Below are 15,481 nucleotides of genomic sequence, written 5' to 3'. Positions count from 1 at the left end.
AGAATCTAGAATTTAAAGAACAATGAATAGCATTTGGAGGAGTAAAAGTACTATTAATATTATACACCTGAAGAAGGCTCCATGCCTGAAACGTGTTTTCTTTCTTCTCTTTCAAGCATGGAATAAACCTATTACTTGTTCCTATTAATATTATTCTGCAACTTAAAATATTTATGTTTATCAATTCAAATGAACAAATCTTATTTAAACAAGTAAGATGCAAAAATTGTTAATTCATTTTGAAGAGCCAATCTGTTGAGCCATGTGGGAGTCCAGGAAAGTAATTTGAAGAACACAGCATGCAGTCAAATAGTAACCTGGATTCTAGGGCCTTGCTAATACCTTGAAAGCAGTCCAAGGACGTCTCCAAGTAGGACTGTACTTACTGTATAAACACTCTAATGAATTGGAGATAGTAGTCAGTAGTAGTGGTGTATTCTCATATTGCTATGCTGCTCTTCTGGGGGAAAACAGTTTAGCATAGCTAAATTAGAATCTGTTACAGGTTGAGAAAATGATTTTCAAAAAGTAGCATTTTGTAGCAAACACATTACTTTATATAAGAGTTTCAGTAGCAAGGGATTTTCAGAAAGAATTCATGGATCAACACAGTGTGATAATCCCTTGACAATATTTTGTTCAGGTTGTTACTGAAGGATAACAACATAGAATAAATTAACATAGAAGCATAGAATAAATGCTTGATCAGTGCAGGGCACTTATTTCACCACTTTTCCAGTTCAGGGTCAGTGTGACCTGGAGCCTATCCCAGGAAGCATTGGGCACAAAATGGGATAGCCTATTGTAGGGCACACACAGACAGCAACATGTATTCACCCACACCGGGTCCAATTTAACAGAACTCAATTAACCTACCAGCATATATTTTGAGTTTTGGAGAAAACCACGCAAACGTGGGGAGAACTTTCAAACTCAAACAAATTCAGTCACCTGCAAATACAGTACACATTTTCATTATTCTTTCATTTGCAAAACAGACAACCTTAATTATGGTTACAGTGGCTTAGAAGAATAAGAAAGCTTACAAGTGCAAGTGTAATCGAAGAAGCATTTATTCTGTCATACATTCAACCAAATGTTCAGTCAAATCTGAATAGGCATAAGGACCTTTTAAATTTCAGAAGTCAATTTTATACTCTTATTTAGTATTTTATTTATTGCAACAACCACAGTTGAGATTATTACAGTGTAAATTGATGATTTCTGAAGTTTGCTCATTTAAATATGGAATCAAATATGATTCAGATCACATTTTCAAATACCATACTGTAATTTTCAAAGTTTTGTTTCAGTACATACCTTCTAATGTTTCATTTGGTATATTAAGACTGTCACAATATTAGAAAATGACAGGGAGCAGAGAATTGTGTATTAGGCTGCACTATACGTGTCACGAATGATCAGCAGACCAATTGGGAGGATGAACCCAGTGCGGTACCTCAAGTGGTCTGGAGACAAAGGGAAAAGACCCATCAGCTTCCAAAGCAAGAGAGGGTGAGCGACGTGGTCAAGGGCGAGTTCTGTAGTTGTTTCCAAAAGGGAACAGAGAAGACTTCCAATCCAGGAGAGGGCTAGGCGAGAGACGTGGTCAAGGGCGAGTCCCGTAGTTCGTATCATAAAGGGCTTAGAAGACTAGGAAAGGACGGCAAGTTTGGAGCTCCAAAGGGGCATCCAATACTGGGCAAAGAGCAGAGGGATATAAAAGGTTTAGATATTGTGAGAGGAGGAAGGTGCGTTGATAGGTGGAGTGTCGTGGTTGGTTGATTGACAGGAACGGTCTCGTTTAGAAGAAGTGCTCAGAGCTGGATTGTAATTAGTACAAGTGCAATTCCATGTGGGATTCTGGTTAGATGAAGGCGTGACAATATGATACATCAAAAATCCTGTGCATGTTTGGAAGATGGAAATTCTTCCCATTTATATACTGTATGTGTTCACTCAAAAGGTCTGGAGGCATTTTGAGTGCAATACTGTATGTGTACAGTCATTGTCTCTAAATGTAGTTGCTATGCCATGTAAACCAGGCTTCTAACATGTTGTTGCTACTCCTGATTAAGAACAATACTGATATAAGGATGTTAACTTATTTTTTTTTATCAAAACAGCCATAACATAATGAATAGCATTAGTGGTAGGAGATTCACTGACTGTCATTAAGTTATCTGTGAACCTCTGAAAGAAGCACCGGAAGACGTATGTTGCTAAAACCTTCATATGTAGCACTAGAGCCCCTTTTCTAAAGTTTAAGTTACTTCCTCTGTACCCTGTACACATGCTGGAGACAACTGCAATTGAGGTTCCTAGAATCACTGTTCTTTTAAATTAATTTGCAGATCAGTTTTACGAAACTTGTCATATGCAAGTATTCATTAAAACTATTCTTATCTACCAACAAATTAATTTCTCAAAAATGATGCTAATTAATACTGATTTTCTTTTAATCAGTTTGTTTGCAAACTATAATGCAAACAAGTCAAATAGTTATTAATATTGCAGATTATTAATCAATTAACATAAATTAGTAAATCAGATTTGCATGATTCTTAATAATGAAATCTGCATACAGACCTATTGAAAAAGAAGAAATTGATGCTAAATAATTATTTGTTAATTATCACTGGTATTATGATTTGAAAATTCCTCTATATAAATCTTCTGTTTAACAAGAGACAATAAGAGACCCTTTTCTTAACCTCCTCTCCAGTTAGAATTAAAAAAAAAATCTGTAAATTGTGTAGTGATAGACAAGTCAGATAGGGGCTGCCTGTACAATCCCTGGAAATATGATTCTTTCAGTATGATTTGATAAAGGTGGCTTATTAAACCGCAGGTAAAGGTTATGCCAACATTTGTTATCGCAGGCAGACATTTGTGTGCTATGTTCCTGCAGGTTCACTGAAAATGTCTTATTTGCATTAGAGACTCCTGCACCGAAGAGTGAACTAATTTATGTGAACCATGAGAAGAGTCACTATTCTGCAATACCTGCTGTTGTAGCAAAAGTTTAGTGAGAATGGGGGTGTTGCAAAGTGCACAGTGAAAGACAGCAACTCAGCTTTGCTTTTTGAGAAAACCCTTGATTTCATGTACCATACTGTACCTTTGCCATTCCTCAAAGCATTTTCTTTTCTTTTCAAAGCAGATTGCAATAACCTGAAAATATCTTTCCATGGTACAGCTACAATGTAAAGTTAAATATAAACTTTAAACTTTAATATTAGTTTAAATCTTTAAGTAGGCTTTTATTGTTTTCTGTTGAAGTGTTAGAATAAACGGACATTATGGCTCTTGAATAGACTTAAAGAGCAACCATGATAATTTCTAATCTGAAAGGCAAAGTAGAGAGAGATAGGTTAAAGAACTAAATAACCTTGCCCTCTAATACAGAGGCCAATAGTCAGAGAAGTTGAACCTGTCAAGTAATAGAAGTCCAGCAGGATTCCTCTAATACCTTTATCATGTTGCCATTTAGTGCTTTTGTTGTTATACAGTAAGTCAAATGTATCTTGGTGTTGTGCCAAAATCAATTATTTTCACTTTCATTTACTTCATGTGAGGCTATGAAAAAAAATAAAGAACCAGGGAGAAGATCCCTCATCCACAGCTTTTGGATGGGAGCTTAGTTTTGACAGAACTCTATAAAAGAGGAACAAGTAATAGGTTTATTCCATGCTGAAAAAAAGAAGAAAGAAAACACAAAGTTTCGGCCGTGGAGCCTTCTTCAGGTGTGAGGAGGCTCCATGGCCGAAATGTTGTGTTTTCTTTCTTCTTTTTTTCAGCATGGAATAAGCCTATTACTTGTTCCTTTGCAGCATACGCATGCTGACGCAGCTACCCACCTGAACCTGAAATAGTATATGAATTTGAAAAACCATACATAACCCGACAGTTAAGTCATAGAAACCAATGGTTACATACTAAAATTCCCTTTGTCTTTTATTATAACTATTGTATCTTTCAGAAAGAAACCATTTTTAAAGAAACTTTTAACTTGACACTCTCTTCTACTACACTTCTAACACTGCCATTTAAAAAAAAGACTAACAAAAGACTAACAATGAATGCTGCAGAAATATGTCCTATTTTTAAAATTACTTCGTCAAATATTACTAATAAGCAAGTTTGATGGACAGTAATGAGTGTTTTGCTCCAGTCCTGTAGTTCTTCTTTCCTGCACAGGAGAGGCAGGGTGCAAACACAGCAGGTCCAAGGGCAGGGTGTCATTTCAAATAATCCAGCAGCTAACAATACAATAATGATAATCCTAACAGAACAGTACAGAGTTACCTAGAATGCACTGGAAATTGCTGATTGACTGCAGTGCACAAGACTTTTCCATCCAAAACTTGAGGTAAAATGGGTGGTTTTGAATCTTTGATGGGTTTGCTGGAGCAGCATTAATCCAAAATGACATTTTGAGTATGTACTGTAAACTCAACATACAGTACTGTAGTAGTTCAGGTGGGTAGCTGCGTCAGTAGAGTAGATCAGTAGAGATTATGATGATATTCTACATATAATGTATATATTTATAAATTGTATTACTAACAATAGGTTGGCACAGTGGTGCAGTGGTTTGCATTGCTGCCTTGCAGCACTGGGGTCCTGGGTTCAGTTCCTGGTGTGCTACCTGCATGGAGTATGTTTGCATACAGTAGGTTTTCTTTTAAAGTCAAAAACATACTGTTGGGTTAATTAGCTTCTGGGAAAAATTGGCCCTGATATGAATGTGTGTGTGCCTTCCAGCTCCCCCTGCGATACTGCACTGTATAAAGTTAGAAAATGGATGGATTACTAGTAATATATTCCAGGTCATGTTACAGTTAATGATACAGTTGTATTAGACTATATACTTTATGTATGATGGAATATTAGAAAGTAATATATACTGTAGCTGTAGTACTGTAAAATATGGAAATTGAACTAAATATCACACAGTGAGTGCAAGATACTGTACAAGCACAGAATTACAGTAAGAGAATGGCAGCAAAGCAGAGTGACGAGTTAGTTGGGGTAGAGTAGAAAGCAAGTATGCCTGATGTGATTCTTCTCGTTTCTAAATGGATTGTGTAACATTTTACTGCTGAATGCTTTTCTTTGTCACCTATGCAAGTTTAATTTGAAAGGCTATTGTAGCCTTTGGTGGGAGTCTGGTATTATTAGAAATGACGATTTGGAGATGGAGGAAGTTTTAAGAGCATTGCCTTTTCTAACCTACAGTATAGCTTATCTGTGGGTTTGTAAGTAGCTCTGTAAATGAGATGTGCCGCTACTGTACATGGTAATTCAATTATATTTCTGGTAATACTGAACACTAATGGAAGAGTTTTATAGCAAATTGATGAGCTGGAATAAGAGTAGAGTTGTCTGCTTTAATGCGAAATCACTATTACTTTAAAAAAATCACAGATTAACTATGATTTCCTATTAGGGTTTTCCATAAAGATATTCTGGGACATTATCTTAAAACCAAGTAGTTCTTTGCAATTGTTTTGCTTTTTTTCTCTTCCCTATCTCAAGTTGATGAAATCCCCATCTTGCTCTTCACCCTTAATACACTGCTCTAAATTTATCCAATGTTTATTGGGTCAGTCCCCATGAGGAAGATGGGTTCCAATTGAGTGGAACTGCCAGTGTATCAGGGGAGAGGGAACCATACTCTAGGGTTGGAAAAATTCACCAGAGAACAAGGTCCATCTGCTCTGATTTGTATGTACCCATATCGACATATGATGAAACATGTTCCAAATGTGCAATTACATATCTACTGAGCATTTATAGAAACCCTTTACTTTATTCATGCACACATGTTTTTTTTTAATAAAGTATACATTATTTGATTAAATGGTTTTGACTTTGTCTTTAATTGATCATTCACTCCTGACCTTGGTCAATTCTAATGACTGTTTCACAATCACTGAATCTCCTCAACAGGGAAAGAACTGATTTGGTATGTGTGCAGATGTAATTTAACCAATTAAATATTAATTTAAATCAAGGCAGAAAAAATAGAAAATACCCAAATACCATTCAAATATTGGAACAACACTTAGGTAAACTTTCCAGTAATAGCCATGTTGTATTTAGTGATGAATTACGTTTTTATGTAGAGCACCCAGATGGATCTTACTAAGTGTAGCACAGACATGCAGAAAGAAGGCTAGGGAGTTCCAAGTGTGATGGTCTGGGCAGGGGTATTTAGCTGATACAGAACTTAAACTTGTAGTAATTAGTGGTAACCTGGCTGCACGTCACTACATTGATCAAACCACTTGACCACTTGAAATGTCAATATTTTAGAATGTCTAGACCAATACATTGAAAATAGACTAAAATTGATAGGAATGAGAAGTATGCATTCACTCGCAGTTACTGTCGTAATATAAATAATGTAGTGTCAGGGTGATATTTGGAAGGACTCCCTCAGTCCTGAAGTCATTTTAAATTACTAGGGCTCTGGCAAACAAGTCCTCAATAGCAGAATCATAAGAAATTAAAGTTCACACAGATAACTCCTGCACTAAAGCAATGACAGGAAATCACATTGACAGAAGAACATAAACAAATGGGCACATTTTCAAGAATGCAGTAGAGAAAAGCTTTCTATTCAACCACGAATAAAAGAACACTGTTTATACCAGATACAGCTGAGGAAGACTTCAAGACCTTATACAACAAAACAGCTATATCCATTACAGAGCCATTTCAAGTACAGATAGGACTCAGACAAAGGTATGTCATCACTGCAATTCTGTTTTCAATATTTCTGAGTGCCATGCTTGATTTGATTACAGACAAACTCCCTGCTGGATTGTAACTGACTTATGGAATGGATGGTGAATTATTAAATCTCCAACAACTCCAGTCCTTAACTTAAACCAGTCATCACATTCCAGGATGCTGCAGAATGTACCTTGACAGATATGGATCTCCAGAGACTTGCCAACATATTTTTTGAATAATATGAGAAGATGGGACTTATACTTAAGATTCAGAAGGCAAACGTCATCTATCAGCAAGCTCTAAATGCACACTCCTCGGCATCATCAATTTGAATTCACGACGCATTTCCAGAGACTGTGGAGCACTTCCTGCATCTTGGGAGCAATCTTTCACTGAAGGTTAATATTGGTGACAATCATCCTTGACCGCAAGGGATAGCAGATGAATGAAAGAAGAAAGCTTTAAAGTCATGTCCAAAATTTTAACTTTCTTAACTCAAAATTTTACAGTTGTGTCCTTTACAGTATGTGCAAAAGCAGTTTACCAGAATAAAAAAATAATAATCTTCAGATAACATTTTCAAATGTATGAAGATAAGATATAAGATATAACTTTATTGTCCATCCAAAAGGGTGGACTTGTCTTTGGCATCACCATACAAGACTACAAGAAACAAATAACAAATAATAAATACAAATTAAAAACAAACAATAGTCCTAGACATACAACAATACATGTACACACATCTTGCTCTGGCCATATTACACTTACGCTACTATTACATATAATCTGATGGTTCCAAACAGGAAACATTCACTTAGTTGTGTTTAATATACTGATTGCACAAGGATCAAAGGATTTATTGTATACATTTTTCTTGGCCACAGGCACAGGCCACAAGCCTCCATGAAGGTAGCTATTGGAAATGGGAATGAAGAGTTTGGGAGAGCTCATCAGCGATAATCTTAGATTTCTTTTGAACTGCAGTAAAATTCTGTACGGCTCTTTAATTTGCTCTTGTGGTTAACAAATTATTTTTAGCAATATTAAACTGTTGTGGCCATTTTCCCTTTCCTCTTAATACTGTCACGACCACACATAATCAGACACGAGCCCTTTCCAATTCCCGCAAACGCCGACACATCAAGTAATTATCCAATCACACCGCTCGCTCATCACCGCATTTTCTGCTTCTCAGAATACTTAAGGGCTTGCTACCACCACCACAATGCTCAGCATTGGTCTTGCCAGTGGAGCCCTCAGTTCTCGTCTTCGAACCCTTCCTTGTTGCTGTCTAATTCCTGAACCTCCGGCTTCCCGACCTGTGTCAGGGCTTTGACTACGATTCCTGATTCCTCGACTTGGCTAAGTACACTTGGCTTTCTCTCTTAAATCCGACGCTTGAAATCAGGTTGTATCACAGTAATTTATAATTTTGGCATCAGTGCTGTTACAAATACTCATTCTATCATATCATACTTTGATACCAAAACTAAGGATGCTTTCTACTAACATGAAATAAATCTCAAATACACAAATACACTAAAATTTAGACCCTTTTATAGTTGCCAGTTGTTGGCTCTTTCACCTGTTATGATTCCGATGAGGTCTTTAACTCCACACATTTATGCAAACAAAACAGCAAAATTACTCAGCACCAATTCTTTAATTACGGAGCACAGACCATGATGTACTGTATCACTGCCAGGATGCATTAAAACTTCCTTTTTTCATAAACCATATACTATACTGAAAGAGGAAAAGAGTACAGTTCTTAGACTTCTTTTCTGGTTTTATTCACAGCTTGTAACAATGTTTCAAAACTCTGAAAACCATGTGTGTTTCTGAGAATCTATCAGAGAGGGACTTGTCTTCACCGCCAAACTAAGTTAGTTGAACACAATGATCAATACCAAACCTCATAAACTATTTAGCTGATGCCTTTATCTTAAGTGACCAAAACAATTCCCTGAAAAACAGAAAATGAACAATAAAATGTGTAACATACAGTGCTGTGCAATGCAGAAATAGTTGAATGTGATAAAGTAAATAAAGCAATACAAGGTATGGGAAGTACAGTGAATATACTGTATGTACCTAAATTATCAGTTAAGAACAGGTTGCTTTTGAGTATGCACTAGAAGGTCCTTAGAGATAGTGCTAAATCTTCTTAAGTCTTTTGTTTCTGGTAGCAAGTTTTACTTAACTTTTGAACCTTCAAAAACAGAGACCAAAACAAGAAAAAATAATCACCACAAATTAAGCTTTGCCCTACAATGTGAAATGAGAGTTAAGTGGTGATGGAAGTACAAGAGAGGAGACTGAAGAGGTGAGATCTAAAAGGTACTATGTGAATGCCCAACCCTGGGGAATTTGGAAGTGATCTAGAAGGACGTTTAAGTGTATGACTTATGAAGTTAAGTTAAGTGTAAGATATACTGTAGATGACAAGTGGCAAGAACAACACTTTGCTTAATCTTTAATTACTATAGCAGCCAAAGGTTAAGCAAAATGGAAAGTAAAATTTATCTTCCCTTGAGATATCAAGATGTTAAATGCAGGGGTCAAAATGTGTTATTTGGCAATGGAAATGTTGGTTTTGTCATACTGAAAGAAATAATCTGTGCTAGGAATCAAGCTGTTGATTTGTGACTGATTATTTCAGAATAAGTGATCTAAATGAGACAAACAGCAAATGGGGATAGGAGGGAAATCATAAGGGCCAGTCAGAAAACCATTTACTTAAACCAGAAGCAAAGAAAGTACTGAGGATGGGAGGTTGTTAACAAAAGTCTTTTTGTAGAGGAACAAGAAGGACAAGTGTAGAAAGTGGTGGAAGAGTCAAATGAGATAGGATCATGATGGGGAAAGTAATTTGGAGGCAAGTTCAGGAATGTTGAAGAAGGGGGGGGGGGGGGGATGGTAGAGATATGAACCAAAAGTCAATATGGAGGAAACGGCAAGAAGAGAAAGATTAGGATGAGGAATTCAAAGTATTGTAAACTTAGTGAGCTCCAATGAAGAAGATATGATGGCCATCTGAGGAACAGTAAGGGATTTAAGAGTAACTGCAGCTTAATCAAATGGAATTTAGATTGAAAATTGAGAGGAACAAATGCCACCAGAGAGGGATTTCCTGAGGAAATTTGGCAGCGATGACCAATATCCAGGGTTTCTAAATAAGTTGGTTCTACTGGAGTAAAGGAGTTCTAGTTTCAGCAGAAAAATTGGATAGGTAAATTGGATAGATCTGGGGCCTAAACCTCAGTGTGATGTGGTTTTAGGTAGTTGTAAGTGACCACCAAGTTGCATTGGATGCCAAAGGCCAGAGGAGAAAGAGTTGGAGATCCTTGCAGTGGGTGACTTGAGGGTAAGATACTGGATGGACTGGAAGTTGAGCAGGGCGGATGGGAGAAAATATGATTGAAGACACTAAAGGCATTTATTCTGTGTCAAGTAAGACACCAGGGATGGAAGAAGAATAATCTTCCATAAAATAACAGAGATAGATGAAAGATGTTAAATTAAAAGGAATATATGACATCTGCTCTTTGAAGCTAGTATGTTTGACAGGCCCAGGGCGTAGAGAACAGATTCAAGAGCAGCAGAAGCTGAAAGGGAGAAAACTAGGAACAAAAACAAGAATGGTGTAGGTTTTGGTGTCAAGCCAGAAGAAAGAAAGACCCAGGCGAGAGACTGTTAAAAGGCCACACAGGCATTTAGTAGTGAAAAATAGGGGGAAGATAAAACCTGCTGGTTGATCTGTGAGTAGAATGCAGAATGGACACAAGGCTGAAGGAGATAATATCACAAGCAGCAGGAGCTGAGAGCATGGCTGGAAGGACAAGTTGTTCAATTTGAGCCAGGTAGGATGCTATGGACAGAAGCAGAAATTAAATTTAGTAAAAAGACTAAGGGAACTATGACCTACAGTAGGCCTTGAATGTTTCAGAGTTCTGAATAAGAGAGTAGAAAAATGACAGATCAAAAGGGAGCAGTAAGGACATTGCAGTAAGGACATTCTTCTGGAAAAGAAAAACAGAATGCAAGACCAAGGAAAAAAAGGAAATATTTGGTTTAAGTCAAGAGAAAAAGTGAGTTTTGAGAAGAGGAAACATAAACAGAAATACAGGTCAGACAACATCCCTTGAAGGCAGAGAAAGGGCAGCACAGCTGTCCTTGCAGCAGACTGAATCCTGTGGTACTGTGTGATGTCTTGAAATGCTGAAAAAGATTGATGGAATGGGGCCCCTTTGCCTCCTTCCCCTGACTGTTGTATTTTAATTATGTTCAATTTAAATGTTTAGCTTGTCTGATTTGTTCATTTTACGCTGCAAATAAAATTACACTTTAGGTCAGTCTGATCAAAATTTTTTAAATTATTACATCCAATCTTTTTCATAAAACAGACTTTGACAGTATCTGAGAATAGGATGGGATGTTAATAGAAAAAGGAACAGATCTAGGACAAAAAATGACGGGAGTAAAATGGGTACCATAGGCTTCCTTGCAGCAGATCGTAATCCAGCAGTACATGGGTGATATCAACACCAGGAAATGAAGTAGGTTGTAGGATCAGGGCTTGTTTCCTGTAATTCACAGACAAGTGAAAACAGAACTTGAAAAGGAAAAAAAAAGAAAATGCTGCTTGTGGTTTAACTTTGACTTTGAGACTTTGATAAGGGGGAGAGGAGTAATGGAAGACAGAGAAGGCGCAATGCTAGACCTACAGTACAGCACAGTTAGAGTCTGGTACTGTAGCTGCTTTTGATGGGAGCTACCTGTAATAGTGTTGGCAGGAAAAAGACAGTTAGCCTTATGGAAACCAAAGATGGATGTGTTTATAATTGAGCTGTTGGTGGGGAGGTTGAGACAGTCTATCTCGATCTTTAGTGAGATGGAAAAGCTTAAGCAAACAGAAACAGCAACAGAACTGTTTGAAACCAAGAAATCTGAGACTGGGATGGTGGAGAAGATGTAGCAACAAGTCCAGAAAGATCATTGTCACAACAGCAGATCTGGAGATTTAAAGCAAGAAATGAAGTATTTCTCTGAGACAGCAGAAGCGAAGCAGATTGGATCCAATTTGTTTCGGAGCACAAACCCTGCACAGATTTAACATGCATAAGATGAATGCAAAAAGAGAGGCTTATCGATTGTACATAAATGTATCTTTCAGGAAACATTGGGCAGGATAATAATTTTCAATAGTTTGGGTGAAATTGACTTGGTTGTTGTTACTCCTCTTGATTTCAGTTAAGAATTCCATAAGATAAGAAAAGGTTGTATAAAAGGCCAGTAGAGCTGGTTGATATTGGATAATTGTCCTGAGGAGCCTACCCAGCTGTTTCTTCAAATAAGCAATGGTACAGACCAAGGCTTAATCCCCCACAGCTGAGTATATAAACAAATGACCTCCTCTTCTTAATTTTAAATGAACTACCTACAGTTTCAATTAGTGTCCTTTTGTTTGTTTTTCTTTATTGATTCTAAAGAAGTCCATTGGGTTGACTTTGTCAGTAGCTTTGAAGATTTAAAATACTTCAATCAGGTCTCCTTGTAGGCATCTGTGATCAAGACTATGATTCAGTTCTTTCTGTTGTTGCTTCCCCAAAGTGTCTAGAATATGTAAATAATGGATCAAAGTATACTTCATGCATTGCTTCAAGCTCTTCAGCTCGGTTTCCCATCTCATATTCATAGTTTGATTTCCCTACCTGCATCTAGCAGTCTGCAATTGTCATTTGTCTACATAACAATTTATTTCGCAGCTTCCACAGTGTTCGCTACTCTTTGTATCTATAAAGAAAGCGTTCTTTCAGGACCCTATGCAGACAACACAATCCAGGGAGGAGTGAGGAAAACACGGGGAAAAAAGCATGCAAGGGGGCTGGAAGGAAAACAGGGGGCGTGTCCATGGTGCACTGGTGTTCTGGGGGGTGAGTCCAAGGGAAATAGTCCAAAGAGTGTCCATAGGGAAATCCTTGAGGAGGCAAATGTCCAGAGCCAGGTGGTCCATCCAAGACGAAGACAAACAGAGATAAGAACCAGTCCGGGATCCGGCTGAGGGTCGGGGGGACAAAGGGGGAACGGGAACAGGCGCTCCAGGTCCCACACTCGGCTGGCACTGGAAACCAATGCAAAGCCCAGAACAGAGTGAGCATCTGGCTTAAGTAGGGAGTCAGGAATTGGGAGCAGGTGCACAAAATCAACTCAAATGTGAAAGAGCCGGAGCGCCCTTAAGGGGGAGGGACTACAATCGTGACAGTATCGTCTGTGGACTTGACTTGAACTTGACAAGTTAACCCAGCTACGGCAAAATCTAAATCATAAATACAATTAGGGAGAAGATCCCACAGATCCCTGTGGTATTTCACTAATGGGATCAACCAAGTTTGAGCATTACCCCATATCTATACTATTTTATATTCAATAACCAAATATCAATGAAAATACATTTCGTTCCATGAACTGATACTGCCTGCTGCCTGAGAATTAAACTTTCATGAAGTACTTTATCAAAAGCCTTCTGAAAATCTATACATGCCATAACATATGCTGTTTCAGTCTATTATATATTGAGTCCATCCACTACTGTTTGTTCAATAAACTCAAAAGAGTTAACCAAATACAATTCTTTATCTAAAATACAGGATGAGTATGGTCATACTGTGTGAAATCAACCTGTGATTTTGCAATTAATATATAAGATTTTTGCACATGACCATTTGGCATACTATACTACTGTATATGTCCATTAAAGACATTCAGAATAGGTATAGAAAGGATATGAGGCAAAATTTCCCAATTAGAGTTTAAGTTAAAGTGGTAATTGTGGAGCATTTATTACAATATATACAGTATATATACCTAGGGTTCCTTAAATACATTGTAACTTCTGATCTAGACATGCTACAGGCACAATTTTGACATCAAATTAAATATATTAAAAGGAGAATATGTTAATCTAGTACCTAATAATAATCAAATTTGGAAAAATATAAATGTGAACATTTAAAAAAAGACCACCTTGATTTGTTTTTATGTTTTGGATTGGTGTTCTAAAGACTGTATTGCATGGATACAATAAATATAGAAAAGTACAGATTAATAATCTTTTAGTCTTTAACAAAAATACAGCAAAGAGAATGAAGTCCCAAATGAATTAAAAAAAATATTGCCAAAAACCAAATCTTTCTATATCACAGTTACAGTATTTAGCAGTATTTCAAGACTCATATTATCTTTGTTGCACTGTGAGAGTTTACACATGTTACAGTACCTTCTGGTACTATTCTGCTAATTTAATCATTTCTGCACTGGTTTCCTCCCTCCCTTTCCTTCAGGTGAAAGTCAACCAGACCAAAGGTTTAGAATAGATATAATCCCTTCTTCCTGAAACAGATTTGGCCTTTTCTGAGCATGGAATTTAAAAGGTTCAAACTCCTTTGGAACTTCCAGAATGGTCCTACTTTATGGCAAGATTGTGAATAAGCATATCATGTTCTTTTTCTTTGCAGATGGTAGAAATTTGTCTTTGAACACACATTTGTACTACAGTTAGTTTCAGCGGCATGGTGACACAGTGTTAACAATGCTGTCTTGCTGAAATAGTTATCAAACCTCTGCCAACTTTCTTGGCATGTATTTTAAAAGATCAAAGATAAAGTATTTCTTCTTCGTCAGAATTCTTTTCCCCCTGCTAAGAAACTTTTAATCCTTTAAAAAGATAAAATTCACCTCTGTATCTGTCAGGATTTAACATTCTATCAGCTGTGTCTTTTTGAAGGAATTACTGGTAATTGACTCATTTTTATTAATGACAGGGCAAGGCTGTTAATTAATGGCAAACCAGTATACAGTATGATGAATTAAGATCTGTTTTGAATGAGGCCCCCTAAGCCATTCCACCCAATCATATACCTGATTATAGCTTGTAAACTACTAGAAATCGGACACCATAATTTTCTGTGCTAATACATGAGAGTGTGTAGAACATACCCCCCCCCCCCCAAACAAAACAAAGATAAAATAATGGAGAAAACTCTTGTAGATCTCTCAACTGATGTGTCTGTTGCCAAGCCATTGGAACTCTTGCCATCTAATCATCTATGGTCCAAGACTGTCCCGAGATCTCCAGAAGCCTCCCCATTTCCTCACACCAGGTGACCACTTGCATAACAATCACAAGCCCTGTATAATAAGAAAAGTCAAATGTAAGGAAAACAAAACTGTAGACGGGGGGGGGGGGGGGAATTATAAACTCCACATGTCCCATATACCCAAAGATCACGAGAATTGGCACTGATCCACTGTAATAATTCAGAAACACCTTGCCTTACCCTATGCAGTTGAATAGTTCATCTCTATATCAGTTTCCTGCCTTGATACAGAAGAGCCATTGCAGGGTGACAACCTACTTGTTCTGATGGTACACCTGGATGTAACCAAAATAAGAAGGTTACCTACTGTACCAAATAGTAAGTCACGTCGCTCCTGATGGTGCAAAAAATGTACAAATCTGAGTTTAGCTTTATTTTCTAAAAATACATCCAATTAATGAGGCTCACAAGGACAAAAACAGCAAATGTATAAAATGTAAAACAGTATTTAAAAGCTGCATACTGTATGCCACTCTACCTTGCCTCCAAACATTCTGCAGCAAAATGTACTTACCAACTGAGCTCCCTGTCAAAGTGGTACAGTAGATTAACTAGTAATCCAAAGTAACTAACTT

Source organism: Atractosteus spatula, chromosome 5, assembly GCF_055471065.1.
Source record: "Atractosteus spatula isolate fAtrSpa1 chromosome 5, fAtrSpa1.hap1, whole genome shotgun sequence".
In the NCBI taxonomy this organism is placed as follows: domain Eukaryota; kingdom Metazoa; phylum Chordata; class Actinopteri; order Semionotiformes; family Lepisosteidae; genus Atractosteus; species Atractosteus spatula.
Note: the sequence above shows the minus strand (reverse complement) of the source record.